At 33.0% G+C, this 26748-nt stretch overlaps 1 long non-coding RNA gene across 4 annotated transcripts; it reads right to left on the reverse strand.

Moving 5' to 3' along the window:
- Positions 1 to 3404: 3404 nt before the first annotated feature.
- On the reverse strand, positions 3405 to 19044 carry LOC139516043 (uncharacterized). 4 transcript variants are annotated; one of them, XR_011662908.1, is made up of 9 exons: positions 18949 to 19044; positions 14297 to 14375; positions 13492 to 13624; positions 12499 to 12592; positions 11326 to 11483; positions 10329 to 10531; positions 9127 to 9221; positions 7611 to 7733; positions 3405 to 5123 (listed from the first exon to the last, which is right to left on the reverse strand). It is a non-coding gene; the product is annotated as an uncharacterized lncRNA (long non-coding RNA). The 4 variants fall into 4 exon arrangements; XR_011662907.1 differs by having other exon boundaries at positions 10329 to 10464; positions 12495 to 12592; positions 18949 to 19035; XR_011662905.1 differs by having other exon boundaries at positions 10329 to 10464; positions 18949 to 19034.
- Between the last annotated feature and the right edge of the window lie 7704 nt (positions 19045 to 26748).

Here is a 26748-nt window from a genome sequence, read left to right on the forward strand (position 1 = left end):
AGGTTCATACATCAATGGAACACAGTTATTCGGGGGTATATTCCCTATATACCGTACATATATCAAGGAGATCGAGTAATTCAATGGGTTTAACCCCTATATAAGGTTTATACATCAAGTAGACAAAGTTATTCAATGGGTATAAACACTATATAACGTTCTTACATCAATAAGACGGAGTTGTTCAATGGGTATAAACCCTATATAAGGTTGATACATCAATGGAACAAAGTTATTCGGGGGTATATTCCCTATATAAATTTCATATACCAAGGAGACCGAGTTATTCAATGGGTATTAACCCTATATATAAAGGTTCATACATCAATGGATCACAGTTATTCGGGGGTATATTCCCGATATACCGTGCATATATCAAGGAGATCGAGTAATTCAATGGGTATAAACCCTATAAAATGTTCATACATCAATGGAACACAGTTATTCGTGGGTATAAACCCTATATACCGTGCATATATCAAGGAGATCGAGTAATTCAATGGGTATAAACCCTATAAAATGTTCATACATCAATGGAACACAGTTATTCGTGGGTATATTCCCTATATACCGTACATATATCAAGGAGATCGAGTAATTCAATGGGTATAAACCCTATAAAATGTTCATACATCAATGGAACACAGTTATTCGGGGGTATATTCCCTATATACCGTGCATATATCAAGGAGATCGAGTAATTCAATGGGTATAAACCCTATAAAATGTTCATACATCAATGGAACACAGTTATTCGGGGGTATATTCCCTATATACCGTACATATATCAAGGAGATCGAGTAATTCAATGGGTATAAACCCTATAAAATGTTCATACATCAATGGAACACAGTTATTCGGGGTATATTCCCTATATACCGTGCATATATCAAGGAGATCGAGTAATTCAATGGGTATAAACCCTATAAAATGTTCATACATCAATGGAACACAGTTATTCGGGGGTATATTCCCTATATACCGTGCATATATAAAGGAGATCGAGTAATTCAATGGGTATAAACCCTATAAAATGTTCATACATCAATGGAACACAGTTATTCGGGGGTATGTTCCCTATATACCGTGCATATATCAAGGAGATCGAGTAATTCAATGGGTATAAACCCTATAAAATGTTCATACATCAATGGAACACAGTTATTCGGGGGTATATTCCCTATATACCGTGCATATATCAAGGAGATCGAGAAATTCAATGGGTATAAACCCTATAAAATTTTCATACATCAATGGAACACAGTTATTCGGGGGTATATTCCCTATATACCGCGCATACATCAAGGAGACCGAGTTATTCAATGGGTATTAACCCTATATAACGTTCTTACACAAATAAGACGGAGTTGTTCAATGGGTATAAACCCTATATAAGGTTAACACACCAAATGAGACAGTTTTTGAATGGGCATAAACCCTATATAATGTTCATACAACCCTATAAAACTATCATATACCAAGATGACACAGTTATTCGATGGGCAAAAACCCTAAACACCAATTAAACACAGGTATTCAAAGGATATAAACCCTATACAACGTTCATATACCAATTATACATATTTGCCACTGGACATTAAGCAACAGACATTCAATCACCAATGAGACACAGGTATTCGATGGGTATATACCCTATAAAACGTTCGTAGACCAATGAAACACAGTTACTCAGTAGGTATATATACCCTATAAAAACATTCATACACAAATGAGACACCGTTATTCGATGAGTATCAACCCTATAGATCGCTCATATACCAATGAGATACAGTTATTCATCGTCCTTAACATGCATGAACTATTTGCCACTGGAAATTAAGCAACAACATTCAAACACCAATGAGACACAGTTATTTGATGAGTATATACCCTATCAAACGTTCGTAGACCAATGAAACACAAGTATTCACTAGGTATATACCTATAAAAACATTCATACTTCAATGAGACGGTTATTCGATGAGTATAAACTCTATAGAACGTTCATATACCAATGAGAAACAGTTATTCCTCCTCCTGAACATGCACGAAATATTTGCCACTGGACATTAAGCAACCAACATTCAAACTTCAATGAGACAGTTATTCATCTTCCTGAACATGCACGACATATTTGACACTGGACATTAAGCAACAAACATTCAAACTTAAATGACACAGTTATGCATCGTCCTGAACATGAATGAAATATTTGTCACTGGACATTAAGCAACCAACATTCATACACCAATGAGACAGTTATTCGATGAGTATATACCCTATAAAAGGTCCATACACCAATGAAACAGTTATTCAGTAGGTATATATACCCATATATCAATGAGACAGTTAATTGTTGTCCTGAACATGCCTGAAATATTTGCCACAGGACATTATGCAACCAACCAGTTATGGGATGGGTAAAAACCCTATATACTAATTAATGAATGAAACAGTACTGTAGTTGAAGAGTTGGCACTGTCAATTGTAAATTTGACGGTCCCAAATGCAGTTTTACTGGCGACACTTAGCGTAGACTGTCAAATCAAAATTGATGGTGGCAACTCTTCAACTACAGTCCTGTTATTCCGATTCTAATGCATTTCAAAAAGAAATAATATGATAAAACTTGGAATAATGTCTAGATTTGACAAATAAAAAAACATCCACGAGAAACTTCATGAATGATTTTGGCCCAAAGACGTCATACAAATGAAAACTTACAAATTGGAGGTTATTACGTTACCTGTACGCTTCAAATTCGGATAAAATAACTTTAATATGACGAATTCGAGGTAGGTGTTGTTTATTTTGGATTATATAGTAGTAATCGAACAGTTGTTGATTCTATCATTTCCAAATGGTTGTCCCTCCTTAGTTACGCCTGGTCAACTGGGGATTTAACTGCAACTTTTAGCCAATGAAAAAATTGCTACATACAAATTGTATTAGAATGAAACACAGGTATTCGAAGGGTATAAACCCTATAAAACTTTCATATAATAATGAGACAGCTATTCATCTTTCTGAAGATGCATGAAAGTTCATATATTAGCCATAGTCCAATGTGTAGTTGACATTTTGCACCTGGTACAATGAAGTTTCATTTGATATAATTTTTTATAATATTTTTAATGCCCCACTTACCTTTTTCAGTCTGTGCGTCCTTTCTTTTTTTTTTGTACTGCTTCAAGTTAAAGTTTTTGGTCAAGGTAATTTTTGATCAAGGTAATTTTTGATCAAGTTGGAGTAATCTGCCTGTTTGTAATTTAAACAGCATATTCTTGATAAACTTTGTTTTGAATGAACAGATGAAAAAGATATCTGAAAATGATGTTGCCCTTTATATAACTTTTTTTGTAAAGTTACCTTCTTTACATTTGCATCACAAAAAAATAAACAAATAAATCTAAAATATATTTATTCATAATTATTTATTTTTTTATACATACTAACTGTAGAAATTTATTAAACAAACTCTGACACAGTTACTGTGCTACAGAAGCATCAATTATACATTATAATGATAGATGACAAAACAAGTAAAAACAAGTGAAACTGCGAGCTACTGCTCACTGATGATACCCTTGCCGCAAGTGGATAATATTAATAGTGTAAAAATATGCAAGTGTTCGGTAAACAGGAAGTTGTCGAGTGATGAATCTGAGAACGCATCACACGGTATAGCTGACTTATATAAACCCTGAAACCAAATTTCAGAAATCCTTGTATTGTAGTTTCTGAGAAAAATGTGACGAAAACTTTCAACTTGGCTATCATGTGTAAAATCATACAAGTGTTCGGTAAACAGGTAGTTGTCAAGTGATCAATCTGAAAACGCATCACACGGTATAGGTGACTTAGATAAACCCTGAAACCAAATTTCAGAAATCCTTGTATTGTAGTTCCTGAGAAAAATGTGACGAAAGTTTCATGGGACGGGCTGACTGACGGACGGACTGACGGACAGACAGAGGTAAAACAGTATACCCCCCTTTTTTAAAGCGGGGGTATAATTATCTTATATATTGAACTATAAGTTTTCAAATTATTATATATTATAGACAAAATTTTTGAAATTTTCAATTGCTTTAACAATTTCATCCTCTGTTTTTTCTGTTAAGATTACAATTAACTAACAGTCCTGAACTTGAAATTCAATACAGAAATTACTCAAAAATATAATTAATTAGATATAATTGATCAGGTTTGACGGAAATAATTGGTTAAAACATTTCCAACAAATTTTCTTTTGTTATTGTAGTAGATGGATTCCTATAAAGAATATCTAAGGTTGTGATGTTTACCAATAGTAATAAAACATAGTCAAGAGTTTTTTTTAAACAATTATATTTTCAATTATAATGTAATGAAATATATCTATAATGAATAATAAAAATTAGTCACACATATGTAATCAATTATTGGGTTCCAAAAAAGTTTTGTGTGATAAATTTAAGTGACATTTACAGCTAAGGAATAATATTTTTGAATAAAAAAAATTCATATAAGGGATTAAAAATCATAAAACAAATTCAAATATATGGATTGTCACTTTAAATATAGGTTCTGTCAATATGTTTTGCTACAAATATCTACAGAGAAAACATGAAATGATACAGTGGTAAACATGAAATGATATACAATGGTCAACATGAAATGATAAACAGTGGTCAACATGAAATGATATACAAAGGTCAACATAAAATGATATACAAAGGTCAACATAAAATAAGTGATATACAGTGGTCAACATGAAATGATATACAGTGGTCAACATGAAATGATATACAGAAGTCAGCATGAAATGATATACAGTGGTCAACATGAAATGATATACAGTAGTCAGCATGAAATGATATACAGTGGTCAACATGAAATGATATACAGTAGTCAGCATGAAATGATATACAGTGGTCAACATGAAATGATATACAGTAGTCAGCATGAAATGATATACAGTGGTCAACATGAAATGATATACAGTAGTCAGCATGAAATGATATACAGTGGCCAACATGAAATGATATACAGTAGTCAGTATGATATATGTCTCAGAAGAACCAGTTTAGTCAGCCACAAGCCTGTTTACTTCTTCTTATTCTCAAAGAACTTATCAAAACCTAAAAAAACAACAAGCATAAAATGCTAAATGAAACATGTATAACATTAAGCCAAAAGAAAATAATATCAACACAATCAATTGCAATTGTAACAGGGAGAGAACTCTAGATTGCATGATGTCAAACTATATTTGCTTAGTAATTTCCCAAACACAAGGCCAATGACTTAAAAAACTGACCAATCGACTCAATGAACTTCAATGTATTGTGTGGTTACTAAAAGTTATAACACATGGAAATAGCGGAAAAACTGTCAACTAATATAGTGTCTATCATAAGAAGTCATCATGAAAATATTACTTGGAATTCTACAGTTAATATCTCATAATGGATAACTGATCTTTCTAAAAGATGCTTGAATACAAAAATAAGGCGATGTGGTATGATTGCCAGTGTCTACTTATTAATAAGTTCAAATGAAGTTGATGAAAGTAATGATAGGCAACTTTAATGCCTTCGACAATGAGCAGAACCCATACCTATAATCGGCTATAAATTTGATAATCATACCTTGTTGTTTCTTAAAGACTATAAAAAAATACTACTTTTCCTCGATCAAAATTACTTTTTAATCATAGAAAAAGGTACAATATTATAAAAATAATATTTTTAAACTGTGAAGTTTTAGTGCCCCCAACAGACTCTGCAAGGACATAAGTATTCTTACTCATGCATATCCATATAAGGTAGTGTTTTTACATTTTACATCTCTAAACCAGAGAATTTTTGTGGGATTGTAAGAAAATTTACTTATACAAGTTAAATTTTTTGAAATTAAGGGGAGATTATTCAAACATTATAATTAATTTATATGTGTATACTTTTGTTTACTTCTTCAAGGAAATAAAAAATACTTGTACAAGTAGTACTCCTGACTGACATATAAACAAGCAAAAGAGATGAATATAATTAAGGCATACTTTTCTTATGTAAAACAAATGCTTATTACCTCAGGCATATATATATATCCAGTATAAGATGGTGCTTTTCTACTCCAACTTATGTGATTAAACTAGTATTCATAATGTCATCATAAAGAAAATGTTATATACAACGATCACATTTTGTATTTACCTTCCAATTTTTTCTTCTTCTCATATTTCAAAAACATTTAAATACAATCATTATAAAAATGATTTATTAAATCTTTCATTGCTGTCAGAGGTAAAGGCATTATTAAACTAAAAGCTCTAAAGAGCCTGTGTCGCTCACCTTGGTCTATGTGAATATTAAACAGAGGACACATGACAAAATTGTGTTTTGGTGATGGTGATGTGTTTGTAGATCTTATTAAACTAAACATTCTTGCTGCTTACAATTATCTCTTTTAATAATGAACTTGGCCCAGTAGTTTCAGTGGGAAATCTTAGTGAAAATTTACAAATTTTATGAAAATTGTTAAAAATTGACTATATATCTCCTAAGGCATGTAAGGGGGTCAATTAACCATTTTAGTCATGTTGACTTATTTTTAGGTCTTACTTTGCTGTACATTATTACTGTTTACAGTATATCTCTATCTATAATAATATTCAAAATAATAACAAATAAACAGCAAAATTTCCTTAAAATTACCAATTCAGGGGCAGCAACCTAACAACCGGTTATTCGATTCATCTGAAAATTCTAGGGCAGATAAATCTTGACCTGAAAAAAAATTTCACCTCCTGTCAGATTTGCTTGAAATGCTTTGGTTTTTGAGTTATAAGCCAAAAACTGCATTTTACCCCTATGTTCTATTCATAGCCATGGTGGCCGTCTTGGTTGGTTGGCTGGGTCAACAGACACAATTTTTAAACTAGATACCCCAATGATGATTGTGGCCAAGTTTGGTTTGAGAACCATTTGAGAAACCACACTGTACACCTTAAAACTTTAAAAGTTGTTGGTGGATTTTAATGAAATAAAGATTTTCTTAAATTTAAATGATTCTACATTGATAGAGTTAATTTGGTTAATAATGTTCATGTCCTTCATGTAATTTGAATTATTTAAGAAAGGAGGGTAATTATTTTTGGGGCATTATTCTACATTTTGGGTGAAAAACACAATAAAACGTAGTTCAACTGTTCAGCTAAAAACTTAAAAAGTTCTTGATTGATTTTGATGAAATTTATTTTGTCTGAAGTCTTAATGTTTTTTTACATGTACAGAAGAATTTTCATGGTTATCAATAAGGTATAAGATTAAATATAAGCAATTTAAAAATGTATAGAAGATATGTTCAAATCCAACGATTCTCTACATATTTTCTAAAAATTATGAGATTCGAATCCTTCTATATAAGTTCTTGATTTGGCCCAGTAGTTTCAGAGGAAAAGATTTTTGTAAAAGTTAACGATGCTGGACGCAAAGTGATGGGAAAAGCTCACATTGCCCTTCGGGCCAGGTGAGCTAAAAATGGCATGGTTATGAAGATAAAACGAACTTCAACTTTTTCATACAATTTGATACATATTGCAATAACATAGAATTATCAAAACTTACAAACTCTTTTGTAAAGGAACCAAAACCACCACTTCTAAGAGCCCATTTGCATTTCCAATTAGCTTCCCATGAAAACGCCTCTTTTCTCCGGCTATGCTTTTGTTCCACTTTGTCGACTATCATCTAAAAGAATCAATTTAAAAACTTCATTCAAAATCAGTACTCTGTAGACCTTACAAATGGTCTTCTAAGGTGGTACATCACACAATAGGGAGATAACTCTGTTAAATCGGATGAATGTTTAAATAATTTTTTATTGTTAGTCATATAAACCGAGTGACTGATGAAAAATAATGTTTATCCAATTCTTGAACCAACCAGTCTTCTGTGCATGATTTTATCATTTTTTAAGCAAACATATCGATAATCATCTTTTTTTTCTCTAATTATTTTTCATTTTTTGAAGCCGTAGTTTACCAATTGTCGTCTTATAGTAATCAATCAAGAAAAAAGCAAAAATATTGATAATGTGTATAACATGTACAATCAGATAATAGTACATTTCATTTACAGATCCATGGGTTTAGCAATCAGGCCAAAATAAATAAATAGTGTGGTTCCGATTTCCTGACCTCCTCAAAATCATTGATAGCAATGACCAATATGGACTAGTAAAGCATTTCAAGAACCAAGATTTCAAATAAACAACCTTGGCTTTTCGACAACTGTGCAGCGTATAAGCTGTCAAATATGTGAAATGTGATGACATGGTTGTAAAATATAATGACATTAATTCTGGAAAATTAGGATATGATAATCTTTTTGAGGGACACCATGATGGGCCTATAGACAAAAAAAATACGAAGTTGACGCAAGAGTAATACCCCTCGAAAAATCATAATAAATTGCTGCTAAGCATCAATTTGCAGTGTTTTTACTATTAAAAAAAGAAGGGTAGGAATTGGTTCCCACATGTATACATTATGTGTCATTTACATTGTTAGGTCCAACAAAGCCAATCATAATAATACCATGCTAGATTTTTCACTGCCATTTTTGCTTTAAGATAATTAATCGGCAAGAACATATTCCTATTACGACCCACAAAATGAATAACATTTGCATTAAAGTCTATTTTCATATTTTTTACACAGAACTAAAGCAGAAAATTAAAACAGCTGTAGATTTAAGTACTATTCTTAATATTAAAAAACAAAAGATCTCTGCTGTCATGGAGAGAAAAAAAGGAAAAAAGTTTTCACAAAATAAAATGTTTTACCTTCCTACCCTAACTATTTATTTTCAGGGTGAAATAGGAAACACACTATTTATTTATTTTGGCCTCACCAGAAGGGTCACCCTAACATCACTTGCATACAAATTTGGAAGCAAGCAATTACAAAAAAATAAACCTCTTCTAAATATGGACAAATCAGCGAATTTTTTCCCAAAAAAAATTTATAATGAAAACTATCCATTAATTTATAAAAAACATATATATGCATAATTTTTTTTAAATTTGAGGTTTTATATCACTTTATTGAAATATTAAGCTTTTGAATATAAAGCTGTATACCTGTAGAACCGTAGCACAAAAAGAATGGCATACTGTTCGACTAAAAAATCATATTTTTGAAGCTGGAACCACATGATTGATAGTTGCAGAACTGTCTGAAGAAAATAATTGGAAATAAAATTATACAAGTATAACTAAGTTCAAAAGTAAAAAACAATTATGCATCTAGGTGTCTATAAATATATTACATTTTTTTTCAAAATGATTTGTGATGTAGTATACTTCAATGTAATTAGGTTGAAGTCAGATAAATTTTTAAAACTTCTTCAGATTATTTGCTGAACTCCTTATAATATAAAATATTTTAAGGCACTCTTAAGGAACACAAAAATCACTCTTTACAGCATCTTAAATGAAGTTATAAGCCTTAGTTTTAACCTTAGCAATATATTGCCATTACATACACTATACATGTATGTGTAAACGATGTGAATGATGCTTGTAAAAAACTTTACAAATGTAATACACAAAATTGTTAAGATCATATATTTTGAGTGAATATCTTTGAAATAAGCATGATAAATACCATGTATGTACATTTATACAACAGATAAATAACAAAGATATAGATAATATACATAGGTAGCAAAATTAAAAACAGAATACTTGGTCTACTATTACATACATTGATTTGGTGCTTGTCCCAAGTCAGGAGCCTCTGGCCTTTGTTAGTCTTGTATGATTTTAAATTTTAGTTTCTTGTGTATTATTCGGAGTTTAGTATGACGTTCATTATCACTGTACTATTATGCATATTTTTAGGGGCCAGCTGAAGGACACCTACGGGTGTGGGAATTCCTCGCTACATTGAAGACCCATTGGTTGCCTCGGCTGTTGTCTGCTCTGTGGTTGGGTGGTTGTCGCTTTGACATATTCACCATTTCCTTTCTCAATTTTATCATAGACCAGTAATGATATACAGAACAGTACTTTAAATATCTGTGCTAAATAAATATGTGCATTTTTCAGTCATTAATAAGAAACATGAATCAGGCTGTTAGTTTTTTTGTTCGAATGGTTTCAGATTCGTCATTTTGAAGAGCTTTTTATAGTCGATTATTTGACCTGTAATTGTTAATTTCTGTGTAATTTGGTCTCTTGTGGAGAGTTGTCTCATTGGAATTCATACATCATTTCCTCATTTTTATATTAATATATACACACTAAATGATAAAAATTATTTTGAAAAACATTATACTTACTTCCGTCCCTCTATGACTAGTCGAGACCAGCTCTTTACGGCATCCATACACTCTTCTTCCTCTGCTGTTCTGCATTCACTTTCTGCAGGGTAGATTTAACCCACAGGTAAGTTTTATCTTTCAATTCTTCTTCAATCTGAGAAATTTTTTACAATAATATAATTAGAATAACTATTATTTTCCTTCAGGCAATTCTGTCAGTGCTTAAATAAAAAAAAATAAAAGAATTAACGTTGCCAAGCATAGATAACCCCTTTAATAATGGTAACCTGTGATTTACATAATTTCTTAAATTATGTCCATTTCTTCTACATTTGTATACTTATGTGCTACTCTTTTATCAAACTGCATTATAGTGATATTGATTGAAACACCAGATTGTGATCATATAAATGGTTTGAGAATTCCAAATAAAAATCTTTTCAAATAAACAGGTGTTATAGTTGAAATTTATACTTGATTTATCATATAGAACAGTTTAGCAAACAAGCATTTCCATTAGGGAACCTCATTAGGTTGGATTTATTTATGAGCAAAAAACAATTCTATATTCTTTCCGTAATAGAATGGTATAAAATGATGATAAAACACATAAATGAATTTATTATATACTTAGTGGTAAATACAGATAAATTGTATGTGTAATACTATCAATGGCAAGCGTGCTGTATCAGCCACCAGTGATGATATCGAAATCAGCACGGTTGCAAAAGCTTTATCACACCTCTAATCTGTATGATGTCACGTCATCGATTGCAGTCACTGTTGCAAAGGCTTTATCAAAACCCTAATCTGTATGACGTCATGTTACATAAAAAACATCTACTTGACACATGCTTGAGGTATATGTATATAATAAAGTGTATATGATATGGGTTGTTCACTATCACACACCGTATCAACCCTCAGAGCTCTTGGGATTATATTGGTGTCTCGGGTTGATACGGATGCGATATTGAAAACGCCATATGATATTCTCAATATATTGTATTCTTACATATTTCGACAAAGGTACTATATCATCCACCATTTTCAACACTGAAACCACAGCCATATTTACATTTATATAGAGGTTAATGGACACTGCATGATAAATGCAATTTCTACTGGTAAGCTGTTCATTCCCATATGGAAAGTGGTATAAAGTCTTTATACCTGAAAAAAGGACACATATAATATTACCCGATTTCCAAAGGATACTTACTATGAACAAAGCAAGATAAACAAGGATGTACTTCTAAACTTGATGTATGATTTAATTTTGGCATTAAAAATTATTTTAAAACCTGCATTTACATGTATGTTATCAACTCAAATTATATGCATACTAAGGTTACTCTTTAAAGTATGTTAAAAGAAATATGTAAATAACAAAAAAATAAGCAAATGCATTACATAGGAAAAGAAATGGGTCATTATGCTGAGGTTTTTTAAGCAAAAGGCTTTCAACATCAAAATACACAAATAATCACTGAACATTAATAACAAAAAAAATGAGTGTTCTCCCCATGCCGTTTTAGCGTCACGGTACAGTGACGCTATAATTATTTCCAGGATGTTATTTTTCTCGTTTCTTTTGGCAAAGCCATGTCCTAAACTTTGAACTTTCATGTTATTGCCGCTAGTAATCATAAAAAAAATGTTTCACCTTTAATTGAAATCCCTTCAAGTCAGACAATAGGTGAAATTTAGAGTGATTAAATCTGAGTCTGCAATCGACAAGGAGAAAATGTAATAAGAAAATCATAAAAAAAATCTAAATAGATGTTTGCAAAATGAAAATTCAAAGAAACCAACATTTTTTCTCTTTTGAAAAGAGGTTGAGTCATATCTCTTTATGACTTTCAAATTATTAGTATTGCTTTCTTTCTATTCATATTACCTGGGAACAGTATATCTATATTTTAATATATATGTTCTTGATATAACTTTTTGTAAATTGAGAATAATTTTTTTTATTTTGAGCTAAATAAGTTTTGTACTTTGTTTAGAAAGTGATCATAATTGGCATTAGTTTATGTGTCAGTTACTCTGACAACCCCTTTTTGAAGAGAGGGGATGCTTCCACATTATCTAAATATATCAATAATGTTATGATATAAATGTTGTGAACCTAAACTATGATTCATGCTTTTTTATACAAAATGTAAGCGGTATTATAAATACTTGCACTAAAACGGCTAAAAAACATAGATTTATTAATCTTCTCTGTTCTTCTTGGTGTGATTCCATTCTGGTGTTGATCTGCTTTATACATTTTTTGCCTAAAAATCATAGAATGTATATAAACTGTAGCCAAGTGCCAAAAATAAAATATTTTTTTTCATTTACTCAGTTCTGATTTGTTGATTTGGATATTTCATCTGTTATTTATTTTTATTCATCTTGAATAACATACGTATATATAGGATTTCAATGAGTACTTGATTACAGAAGCGATAGAAAATGTTCAATGTATACGAAAAGTGATATCGGAGACGAATACCACTATATTTTTGTTTGCTCCGCTTTACAAGATGAAAGAAGAAGATTTATCCCAAATGAACTAGTACCAAGACATAACATTATTGCCTTCAACAAACTGTTTAATTAAAAAAAAAAACAAAGAGACTTAGAAACCTCAGCAATTTTATAAGATGTATTAAAAGTAAGCTCACTCCTTCTTAACAACCATAATTTATTTACCATACTTATAGGAAGTATTTCTTTATACAACTTTAACATTTCAATTGACTATAAAAGTCTATATTTATATTCTTTAATATGTTATCTCATCCGAAATTTTTGAAGTTTATGCATTTTTAATGCATATTTTGTTTTTTATGTATATTATTTTTCAACTTCTCTGTAACTTTTGTACTTGCATGATTTTATGAGAATAAACTATCTATTATATATTACTAAAGTATCCCTCGGTAGTACTGAGTATTGAATACCAAAATGATACTCCACTAATTGGTTTCCTGTTAAATGTTGTTACTTTCTTCAGTTTAAACAAACATATTTTTATTTAAAGATCACATCCCGGAAAATTGTATATTCATCAAAATAATTAAATAAATTAAAATATGATTTCAATGTTTGCATTTAGCTGTCATTTAAATTTTCTTTGAACAGAGGTACATGTAGGATATATGATCAAGAGCATTTTTCCATGACTTACATTTTTAGCTAATCTTAGTCACTCCCCAACTTCTGTCCTGTCATAGCTCATATTTTCATCAGCAAGTCTGTTAGTTACCTAAGTAGTTGTCTCATGATCATTTTGATGAATATGGACTTCATCTGTACTGAACCTGAATAAAATACAAGAACATATATAAATATATTTACATTTGCTGTTAAAATCTAAGTTATTACTTGAAAAGCAAATAAACTTTTTAATATTAAACATCTAAAATTTAAAAAAGAAAGTTGAATTTATAATTAGAACAGGCTTTCTGAAAATATTACTAACTTGAAAACTGGGCCCATAATCAAATAACTTAGTACATGCTTATATTCAGCATATATCAAAGAACCCCAATAAATCATTATTTGATGAAATCAAACAAAGTTTAATTTTGGACCCTTTTGGCCCCTATTCCCTAAACTATCGGGACCAAAACTCTCAAAATCAATCCCAAACTTCCTGTTGTGGTCATAAACCTTGTGTTAAAATTTCTTAGAAATCTTTTTACTTATACATGTTATACTAAAGTTATTGTGCAAAAAATAAAGAAAAATGCTTATTTGTGACCTTTTTTTGGACCAAAACTCCAAAAATCAATCCCAACCTATCCCAACCTTCCTTTCATGGTCATAAACCTTATGTTAAAATTTCATAAATTTCTATTTACTTATACTAAAGTTATAGTGGGAAAACCAAATGTCTTCAGACGACGACAACAACGCCAACGTCATACCAATATATGACCAAAAAATTTCTCAATTAAAAAAGTCTCAAATATATGATTACAGATACATACCAGCGGATACATTGACATTATGAACAACAGCCATACAAATAGTAGCAGATCCTGGATGTTTATCATTGAAATTCTCCACCTAAAAGTATAATACTTATAAGTGTGATACCAAGGAAAAATATATATATAATATTCGAAAAAAATATCATAACACTTTTTACATTTATAAAAAAATATGTCAGATACTTAAAGTATAGGTGTTTTATATCAGTAACTGGAAGCAAAACTTGTATCCTGCAGTCGACCTTTTCATTATAGTGAAAGAGTTCACGATGCGTTGAAAACAGATACATAGGTCTATAGTCATGATATCCACATGTATAATCTGTATAACATATACCACTTCTTGTTACGGTTATTGTTATTGGTCCATGGTCTTCTATTTCACTGTGGAATATGTATAAAAGAGACCATGGTATGTTTCTGACAGTCTAATTGATGTCCATAGTTTTCTATTTCATTGTGGTATAAGAGTCCATGATGTGTAAAAACATTGTGTTATTGTTAGAGTCCTATGAAGTGTTACTTACAGATTATCCATGGTCTCATGTGTAATATGTATTAATGAGACCATTGCTTTTTATTCAGTCTATTTGGCTCATGAATGGTTTAATGTTTCTTTGTGGTTTAAAAATCCATGATATGCTTAGGTCCATGGTCTCATGTGTAATAAGTATAAATGAGACAATGGCATGTCGTTTAGTCTTTTTAGTCCATAATCTTATGTTTCTTTGTGGTTTAAAAGTCAATGATGTGCTTCTGACAGATATATAGGTCCATGGTATCATGTGTAACAGGTATAAAAGAGACCATGGCATGTTTAAAAGAGTCTAATTGGTCCATGGTCTGATGTTTTCATTGTGGTATACAGTTCCACGATGTTAATAACAAATGTTAAGGTCTATGGTCTCATGTGTAACAGGTATAAAAGAGACCATGGCATGTTTCTGACAGGGTAATTAAGGAATAACAGTACTGTAGTTGAAGAGTTGCCACCGTCAATTGTAGATTTGACGGTTGCAAATGCAGTTTTACTGGCAACGCGTAGCGGAGACAGTAAAACGGAGATTTGAGACCGTCAAATCAAAATTGACGGTGGCAACTCTTTAACTACAGTACTGTTATTCCGATTCTAATGCATTACAAAAATAAAAATAAATTTGTCAAATAAAAAAAAATCTGCGAAACTTCATGAATGATTTTGGCACAAAGACGTCATGGCTAAACGTGACGTCATACAATGAAAACTCACAAATCCGATGTTATTACGTTACCTGTACGCTTCAAATTCGGTTAAAAGTTCATTAAAACGGCGAATTCGAGGTAGGTGTTGTTTTATTATCGATTATATAGTAGTAATCGAACATTTGTTGATTCTTAATTCAAAATGGCGAGTCCCTCCTTAGTTACGCCTGGTCAACTGTGGATTTGACGGCAACTTTTATCCTATGAAAAAAATTGTTAGTCAAATTGCATTAGAATTGGCTTTTGTCTTCAGTTTCATTGTGGTAAAAGAGTTCACGATGCTTTAAAAACAGATACATAGGTCTACAGTCATGATAGTCACATGTATAATGTGTATAAAATAGACCACGTCTTGGTAACTCTTGTTACGGTTATTTTTATTAGTCCATGGTCCTCTCTTCGATTTCATTATAGTGAAAGAGTTCACGGTGCGTTGCAAACAGATACATACATGTAGGTCTATAGTCATGACATTCACATGTATAATCTGTATAAAATATACCACTTCTTGTTATGGTTATTGTTATTGGTCCATGGTCTTCTGTTTCATTGTGGAATATGTATAAAAGAGACCATGGTATGTTTCTATAAGTCTAATTGATGTCCATAGTTTTCTATTTCATTGTGGTATAAGGGTCCATGCTGTGTTAATACATGGAGCATATGTATATAGGTCCATGGTCTCATGTGTAATATTTATAAAAGAGATCATAGTATGCTACTGTAAGTCTTAATTGGTCCCTCGCTTCGGTTTAATACAGGTATAAAAGTACATGATGTAATGTCAGAGATACATACATGTAGGTCCATGGTGCAATGTGTAATTTCATAAAATAAACAATGGCAGTCTTATTGGTCCATTGTCTTCTGTTTCATTGTGTTATAAGATTCCATAATGTGTTACTAACAGATCTATAAGTCCATGGTATCACTTGAGATATGTAAAAATGAGACCATGACATGCTTTTGTCTTTTTATTTGTCGGGTTGTTGTCTCTTTGACACATTCCCCATTTCCATTCTCAATTTTATTTTAACAGATATCCAATGTAGGTCCATGGTCTCATGTGAAAAATGCATTAGAAGGACACATCATGTTACCGTCCCATTGGTGCATGGTTTTTATATGTATCATTGTGGTATAAGAGTCCATGATTTGTGAATTACATATGTATAGGTCTATGGTTCAATGTGTATAATTCATAAAAGAGACCATGGTATGTTACTGACAGTCTAATTGTTCCATGGTCTTCTATTTTATTGTGGTATAAGAGTTCATGATGTGTTGATAACATATGCATAGGTCCATGGTGGTATGTGTCAAGTGTATAAAAGAGACCATGGCATGTTAGGGTCTAATCGGTCCATGGTTTTTTGTTTCTCTGTGTGTTGAGGGTCGATAGTCTCATTTGTAATGTGTAAAAAAAACACCTTGGCACAATACAGGACTTTTAATTGGTCCCTGGTTTTATGTGTTATTATGGTATAGGAGTCCATGGTGTATTGACAACATATATGTATATATATAGGTCCATGGTCTCATGTGTAATAAGTATAGAAGAGACCGTGGCATGATACACTTTTAACTGGTCAATTGTTTTATGTGTTGATGTATTGAAAACATATGTATAGGTCCATAGTCTAATGCTAAATATGCGCAAATGAGACCATGACATGTTCCTAACAGTGCGAGTACTCTCAGATCTATTCATTGAGTTTTTTTTGTGTCAGGATGTTCATTGTATAAGTACCAGGCCACATCCATTTGTATTTTTGTCCATCTGATGAGTTAAGCCTTTTTCAACTGATTTTTATAATTCATTCTTATGTTGTACTGTTATACCGCTGGCCCAGGTAAGGGAGAGGGTTGGGATCCCGCTAACATGTTTAACCCCAGCACATTATTTATGTATTTGCCTGTCCCAAGTCAGGAGCCTGTAATTCAGTGGTTATTGTTTGTTTATGTGTTACATATATTTGTTATTCATTCATTTTTATTACATAAATAAGGCCGTTAGTTTTCTCGTTTAAATTGTTTTACAGTGTCTAATCGGGGACTTTTATAGCTCACTATGCGGTTTGGGCTTTGCTCATTGTTGAAGGCTGTACGGTGACCTATAGTTGTTAATATCTGTCATTTTGGTCTTTTGTGGATAGTTGTCTCATTGGCAATCATTGCACATCTTCATTTTTTTATGATCCATGTTTCTGGGTGATTTAAAAGTCCATAATGTGTTATAAAAAAAGATATATAATATATACCTATGGTCTGATGTTTAATTAATATGCATAAAAGAGACCATGACATGCTACTACAATGTAGCTGTCTCATTGGCATTCATACCATGGCATTCATACCACATCTTGTCTATATAAGAGTCCAATTTGTGGTAAAAATAGTCCTCTATGTGTTTCTAACAGAGATAAAGATCCATGGTCTCATGTGTGTAATTTGCATAAAAAAGACCATGGCATGTTAATGACAGTTCAATAGGTCCATGGCACCCATGGTGTTGCTTATGTTAACTTCCAAACACTCAATTATGTATGATTTCCCAACTAAAAGACATTTCAGAATATTCACCCAACTAAGAACTGGCTATACAGAACTCAACTACTACAAGAACCGAGTAGGCCAAACCAACGCCATAGAGTCATGCAACTGTGAAGCTTCTAAAACGCCTCATCATTTCCTCTGGTGTGTTCCTGCTATGAGAACAAACATGAATATATGTTACACCAAATATTCAAAGAGGTCAGGGTCAGAAACCTCAATCTTCTATTTCTAACCAGACTGAACAGCGAGAACACAGAAAGGACAAAAGCCAAACTAAAAACAGTGGCACATTACATTCACAGAACAGGCAGATTTAATACTGCTGTTATACTGCTGTTCCTCAATCAGGACAATCTTAACCAGCGCATACTAATTTAAACCACAGAGAACATGGAGAGAAAAAAATGTTGAGAAAAACTGCACATTGAGACATTTCATGCTAACAGGCCTTACGCATGTTACGATTGAGGAACTGAAATAAAGGTTCTATCAGATCTGTCTGAACTCGAGACTCAAGTAAATTTTGAGGTGAAAAATACGGCAATTTCAGCCAAAGGGTCCACAGTACATGAACCTTAATTTTTTGAAAATTAACCTTTATCGGGGGGGGGAAAAATCGCCGCGATATAGCCTTTTTGTGCTAATGCGGCGTAAAGCAAATAACAATCAATCAATCAATCGGGGAAAAAACTAATATATTTTTTCAAAACTCAAATGAACATTTGTGTGCTGTAGAGGTGATCAAATAGCAAGAGATTCATCTTATTTTGAAAAAAAAATCTTGGGGGAGCATGCCCCAAACCCCCCCCCCCCCCCCCCCAATCGGGCCGATACTGGTAGAGATGGCCTACCAGGAATACCCCCATTTTTTTCTCTCGTTAGTCTTGTGGACTAAATATTCTCTAAAGTAAGGATCTAACGACTGCATGTACGCTTTGCCTTTGCCACAAAATTCCTAGTATCTGATGCAGGACAGTCGCCATCTTGCTTACAGCTTCATCATTATGCATAAGTATCTGCATATCTGATTGGCTCCCTAAAAGTGACGTATTAGATATCCTTATTTGGCATTTGCAGAATATTTCCCAACTACCTAGTGATAACACATAGAATCTCAGGCCAATGCTAATACAACTGTATACCAAATACCATTGACTTATCATAATTATTTCATATCGGTTGAGAATAAGCTTCTCTTATTGGATGAAAAGGGACCACATGACATTCATTATTCTTGAGTAATAAATTCCATCGGTCATTAACAGAACGAAACGGACCAGAAAACCGGTCGTTAACGGATTTTCATATGATAATGACCGATGGGGCGTGGTTTCCGTCTGTTAATGACCGTTGGGGCGTGGTTTCCATCTGTTAATGACCGCTGGGGCGTTGTTTCTCTGTTAATGACCGGTGGGGCGTTGATTCTCTGTTTAGAGAGATGTCCCTTCAATAAAACATTTTCCTGTTTTCAATATTATATTTAAGTTGTTGAATTGTTTACCATATGTTTTGGTAAATTATAAAATTATAGAGAACTTGATTAAGTATTCATATACTGAAAAATTGCAATAAAATGAATGGCAGGGTTGCTACGACTGGTTTTAACTCTTTGCCATAGAAATCGTACAACTACTCGAGTTTGCTTTGGAAATTTTGAATCTATGAGAATTTTCTGAAACATGATTCCTCAATGAAATAAACATAATAGTTTTTGAATAACTGGTCATTATCGTGATATATGGACTGCCCGTAGGATAGTGGTATTGACTGTGACAGCGATAATGACCTCGCCTTCGGCTCAGTCATTATCACTATCTTAGTCAATACCACTGTCCTGTGGGCAGTCCATATATAACGAAAATGACCAGTTATTCAAGAACTATTATATAAGTAGTTCCCTTTAAACAGACCTAAACACAAACTAATACATGTAAACTAAGCAAAATTTCGAAGTCCATAAACCATAACTGTGGGGATGTGGTCCAATAATCTCCATGGTTATGATATATGCCAATGCTTATTCAACTGCATACCAAATATCATTTACCTACCACTAGTTGTTGTCCATAAACCAACCTTATCACAAACTACATGAAAACTAAGCAAAAGTTTCAAAGTCAATAGACCGTGACTGAGGGGGAGAGCCAACAAATCTCCATGTAAATGAGGTATGGCATTGTTCATTAAACTGCATATCAATTATCATTAACGTATTACTAGTGGTTCCCCCTATTAAACTAGACGTAATCACTAACTAAAACATTGTTGACGTCGCCACCGACGCTGGAAACAGCATAACTAGCGAGACAAAAATTATCAAGATGTCACTGAACCATAAAAACCAGGCAAAGGACAATGAACATACTATTATGACAGACAGAGTCTTAGTAATATAAGCCACCTGCATTCAAGTATGAAACATCAAGTTCCTTTACCTTCTGAAATATCAAGCTTCATGCAAATAGACCTACAGCCAGATAGTGAACCATATATGTCTAGTATCTCTTATATTTTATATTCAGTTTAACATGATGAAGTTGGTAAAACATTTGAAAAATATTTATATGCTTTATATATGTATAACAGTATTAATGATCAAAACCAACAAAAAATAATGATAAATTTGTATTTAAAATGTTCAATAACAATGCTTTAATTTAAATACAAGCTTTCGCCACAAACATCCTGTTTCTAACACTCACAAAACTCATCATTTTATAAAATTTTAAAACAACATTTTTTTGTGTAAAAAAAAGCTTTGGAAACACACATCCTGTTTCAAACATGTTGATATTAAGCAAAAATTCATAATTTATGCTCTATCTTTACATGTTGACAATGGATTTAAATCAGAAGTAGCATGTACTTTTAAGAAATACATGATATATGACACAGACAGAACCAATATTAGATGACGTAATCTTAAATTCTATTTTCTATTGCAATATAAATGAAACTTAACTTGGGAATACATTGGTGAGACAACCCAATAACACAATTTAATAAAAAAAAAAACAACAACACCTTCTTTTATTTTCTTATAGGAGTTATACCACCATTGTATTTTCCATTACTTTATTAAATTGGCATTTTCCAAAAAAAATATGCAAAAATTATCTTTTTTTTAAGGGAGCTACCATTTGATTTTTATGGGGGGGGGCTAGGATGAAAAATTTTGTCCTGCATTTTTTTTTAGCTGTAATCTGTGTCCTGCCTTTTTATTTTTCACTCTGTTCGGTCCTGCTTTTTTTTTTAGTTTATCCTGACTTTTTTTAACCTAAATTGTCGTCCTGACTTTTTTTTGGAAGTGTCTCATCCTGCATTTTTTTTTACTCAAAACTCCTGTCCTGCCTATTTTTTCAAATTTCATCCTAGCCCCCCCCCCCCCCCCCCCCCCCCCATAAAAATCAAATGGTAGCTCCCTAAGATGAAATACTTTGCATAATTTACATTTCATCCTGTTCAGTACTACAGTTCAAATTTCACATCACATTTCATGATTATATATGACAATAACCATCACTAGTACTGGAAGAGGGACGAAAGATACCAAAGGGACAGTCGAACTCATGAATCAAAAATAAACTGACAACGCATGGATAAAAATGAAAGAAGACAAACAGACAAACAATAGAACACATAACACAACATAGAAAACTGAAGAATAAGCAACACAAACCCCACCAAAAACTAAACTAGGGTGATCTCAGGTGCTCCAGAAGGGTAAGCAGATCCTGCTCCACATGTAGCACTCGTTGTGTTGCTTATGTTATAACAAATCCGTTAAATAGTCTAATTCGGTAGATCACATTCATGAAAGGGAAGGGGATTGTAGTTACGACGTAAGGAACATATCCGATATCATTTGTGAAACAGTTATTCCATAACGGTCAACAACTCGTGATGGCGTCCGTAAAATCTACGAAGGGATGATTTCAACTTCACCATTTGGAACTCTTGGTTTAAAAGCTTCCTTGTGAGCAGCAACCCTCTATCAATAAAATCATGATAGGAAATGCAAGCATGGGAATATCGTATCAATTGGGAGATATATACTCCGTATGCATGTGCTGCTAGAATGTTGCTACTTAGAAATGGAAAGTTTACAATAGGAAAGCTGAAATCATCTCTTTTGTCGTAAAGTTTTGTTTTCAATCGACCCTCATTGTCAATTTCTAGATATAAGTAAAGATATGAGGCCGACTTAATTGTATCTGTTGTATCTTTTATCTCTAGTTCGATGGGATAGATGCGTTCAACAGTCACCAAATTTTGAATTATTTAGTGAAAGAACGTCGTCTATATAAGTTAGCCAATCAATTTGGCAAAAATAATCTGTATGGAATTGAGATATGATAATTATGATAATGATAGTACATTTGCATGCAAAATACCACCGACTTATCATAAGAGGTTCTACTTTAATCGACCTCATTTTAAAATTTATAATTACCACAAACTTTAAATAAATTTATATAAGCTTCATGAAGGCGAGGAACAAAATTGTGTGGTTCAGAGCATGCTGTAAATGTTACCCGAAGGAAAAAAAAGTGCACATGCTGGAATGACTCGCCTTCTTTACTAATCATTGATATGTTGATAGTCCAAAATATAAAGCCTTTACTACAAGTATCACATAAACTTAACATGATCCAAGAAAATGAGGTCAAGGTCATATAGATAAACAAGAAATACATGTACATCTTACAATCATTCAATACACTAAATATAGTTGACTAATTGCATATAATTTCTAAGAAACAGACTAATCAAAGAATACTAAACATTGACCAATGAACCATGTAAATGACGTTAAGGTAAGATAAACCATGCCAGGCAGACATGTACAGCTTACTATCATTCCATACATTGACCTATTGCAAATAGTTAAGAAAAACAGATCAAAACACAAAATCTTAACACTGAGCTATGAACCGTGAAAATGAGGTCAAGGTCAAATAAAACCTGTGAGACGGACGTTTACTTTTCTACATTGGCTAGAGGTATAGGGGAGGGTTGAGATCTCATAAACATATTTAACCCCACCACATTTTTGCGCCTGTCCCATGTCAGGAGCCTCTGGCCTTTGTTAGTCTTGTGCAGTGGCGTATCCAAAGGGGGGGGGGGGGTTCCGGGGGTTGAAACCCCCCATTTTTTTTGGCCGATCAATGCATTTGAATGGGAGCATATAGTTGGAACCGCCCCCTTTACTCTGGGTTGGGAACCCCCTTTTTAAAATGGCTGGATCCTTAGTTTCTTGTGTACAATTTGGAGTTTAGTATAGCATTCATTATCACTATTTGTTTAGGGGCCAGCTGAAGGACGCCTCTGGGTGTGGGAATTTTTCGCTGCATTGAAGACCTGTTTGTGACCTTCTGCTGTTGTCTGTTCTATGGTCGGATTGTTGTCTCTTTGACTCATTCCCCATTTCCGTTCTCAATTTTATGTACATCTTTAAATATTTCCATACACCAAACGACCAAAACTCAAAAACTTAACGTTGACCACTGAACCATGAAATAAGGGGTCAGATGACAAGCGCCAGCTAGACATGTATACCTTACAATCATTCCATACACCTAATATAGTAGACCTATGGCATACAGTATAAGAAAAACAGACCAAAACACAAAAATTTATCTATAACCACTGAACCATGAAAATGAGGTCAAGATCAGATGACACCTGCACTGGAGATGTTTTACAGTTCTTCCATACACTGACTATACTAGACCTATATGAGACATGGACTTGACCACCAAATCTTAACCTTGTTCACTGATCCTTGAAATGAGGTTGAGTCAGATGAAAACTATCTGACGGGTATGAGGACCTTACAAGGTACACACATACCAATTATAGTTATCCTATTACATTTTTTGTACTCATAATAAGAGAAAAATTATCATTTCAAAATATCTCAACTTTTTTTTTCAAGCAGTCACTGAACTATGAAAATGAGGTCAAGGACAATGTACATGTTACAGATGGAAACTTCATAACATAAGGCATCTATATATACAAAGTATGTAGCTTCCAGGTCTTCAACCTTCTAAAATATACAAAGTTAACACTGCGGCCGCCGTAGACTCCCCCACCGGATCACCATCCCTATGTCTAGCTTTCTGCGACCTAAGTCGCAGGCTGGACAAAAACTATTCAAACTCAAATGTAGATAAAACTCATTAAAGTGATATCAATGTTATCACCACTGATGGCATATGACAGAATTCAGTAGTTGTTGTTGGTTTAGGACTGTAATATTTGTTTTTTTTTAATTTATTGTTGTCATAAAACAGGCTGTTGGTATTTTTTTGTTTGAATTGTTTCACATTTTGTCATGTCCAAGCCTTTTCTAAGCTGATCTAGACTACCCTATGTTTTTTGCTCATTGCTGACAGGCGCGTAGCTCCCTATACGCTAACAGGCAGTTGCGTGCACATCGATTCGGCATGCAAAAAAAAATTGGCAAAATAAAAATTTATAGATTGAATGTTAAAGGAAACACCTATGTTGTCACTTTTTTAATTGATGAAATATCATTAAATAACAGCATTTGGTTTCAAAATAAAAGTGTTATTGGAGATTATGACAAAATCGGACAGTAACTTGTATCTTCTACAAGATTTGAATTTGTAATACTCAGTCTAAGACATGTAGTTTTTGGAGCACATTTTACAGTGTACGGTTCATCAGTTTGGAATGAGATGTACCAATCGGCATTAGAATTATCAGAACCCTTCAATATCGTTGAAAATATGCCGAGGCGATGTGGTCGACAGACTACCAGAGCCAATCACCCTGCAAACACGCCAAAACAGTATTGGAAAGTCTCATTATTTTTTGCGTATGTTGAAAACAAAAGTACGATCAACAGTTACTAGCATTACTGCATATTCATTGGCATTTCAGTGTGAATATTGACACTCTTGGTTTAAAAGCTTCCTTGTGAGCAGCAACCCTCTATCAATAAAATCATGATAGGAAATGCAAGCATGGGAATATCGTATCAATTGGGAGATATATACTCCGTATGCATGTGCTGCTAGAATGTTGCTACTTAGAAATGGAAAGTTTACAATAGGAAAGCTGAAATCATCTCTTTTGTCGTAAAGTTTTGTTTTCAATCGACCCTCATTGTCAATTTCTAGATATAAGTAAAGATATGAGGCCGACTTAATTGTATCTGTTGTATCTTTTATCTCTAGTTCGATGGGATAGATGCGTTCAACAGTCACCAAATTTTGAATTATTTAGTGAAAGAACGTCGTCTATATAAGTTAGCCAATCAATTTGGCAAAAATAATCTGTATGGAATTGAGATATGATAATTATGATAATGATAGTACATTTGCATGCAAAATACCACCGACTTATCATAAGAGGTTCTACTTTAATCGACCTCATTTTAAAATTTATAATTACCACAAACTTTAAATAAATTTATATAAGCTTCATGAAGGCGAGGAACAAAATTGTGTGGTTCAGAGCATGCTGTAAATGTTACCTGAAGGAAAAAAAAGTGCACATGCTGGAATGACTCGCCTTCTTTACTAATCATTGATATGTTGATAGTCCAAAATATAAAGCCTTTACTACAAGTATCACATAAACTTAACATGATCCAAGAAAATGAGGTCAAGGTCATATAGATAAACAAGAAATACATGTACATCTTACAATCATTCAATACACTAAATATAGTTGACTAATTGCATATAATTTCTAAGAAACAGACTAATCAAAGAATACTAAACATTGACCAATGAACCATGTAAATGACGTTAAGGTAAGATAAACCATGCCAGGCAGACATGTACAGCTTACTATCATTCCATACATTGACCTATTGCAAATAGTTAAGAAAAACAGATCAAAACACAAAATCTTAACACTGAGCTATGAACCGTGAAAATGAGGTCAAGGTCAAATAAAACCTGTGAGACGGACGTTTACTTTTCTACATTGGCTAGAGGTATAGGGGAGGGTTGAGATCTCATAAACATATTTAACCCCACCACATTTTTGCGCCTGTCCCATGTCAGGAGCCTCTGGCCTTTGTTAGTCTTGTGCAGTGGCGTATCCAAAAGGGGGGGGGGGGGGTTCCGGGGGTTGAAACCCCCCATTTTTTTTGGCCGATCAATGCATTTGAATGGGAGCATATAGTTGGAACCCCCCCTTTACTCTGGGTTGGGAACCCCCTTTTTAAAATGGCTGGATCCTTAGTTTCTTGTGTACAATTTGGAGTTTAGTATAGCATTCATTATCACTATTTGTTTAGGGGCCAGCTGAAGGACGCCTCTGGGTGTGGGAATTTTTCGCTGCATTGAAGACCTGTTTGTGACCTTCTGCTGTTGTCTGTTCTATGGTCGGATTGTTGTCTCTTTGACTCATTCCCCATTTCCGTTCTCAATTTTATGTACATCTTTAAATATTTCCATACACCAAACGACCAAAACTCAAAAACTTAACGTTGACCACTGAACCATGAAATAAGGGGTCAGATGACAAGCGCCAGCTAGACATGTATACCTTACAATCATTCCATACACCTAATATAGTAGACCTATGGCATACAGTATAAGAAAAACAGACCAAAACACAAAAATTTATCTATAACCACTGAACCATGAAAATGAGGTCAAGATCAG

The sequence above is a fragment of the Mytilus edulis genome, chromosome 3, assembly GCF_963676685.1.
Source record: "Mytilus edulis chromosome 3, xbMytEdul2.2, whole genome shotgun sequence".
Classification (NCBI taxonomy): Eukaryota; Metazoa; Mollusca; class Bivalvia; order Mytilida; family Mytilidae; genus Mytilus; species Mytilus edulis.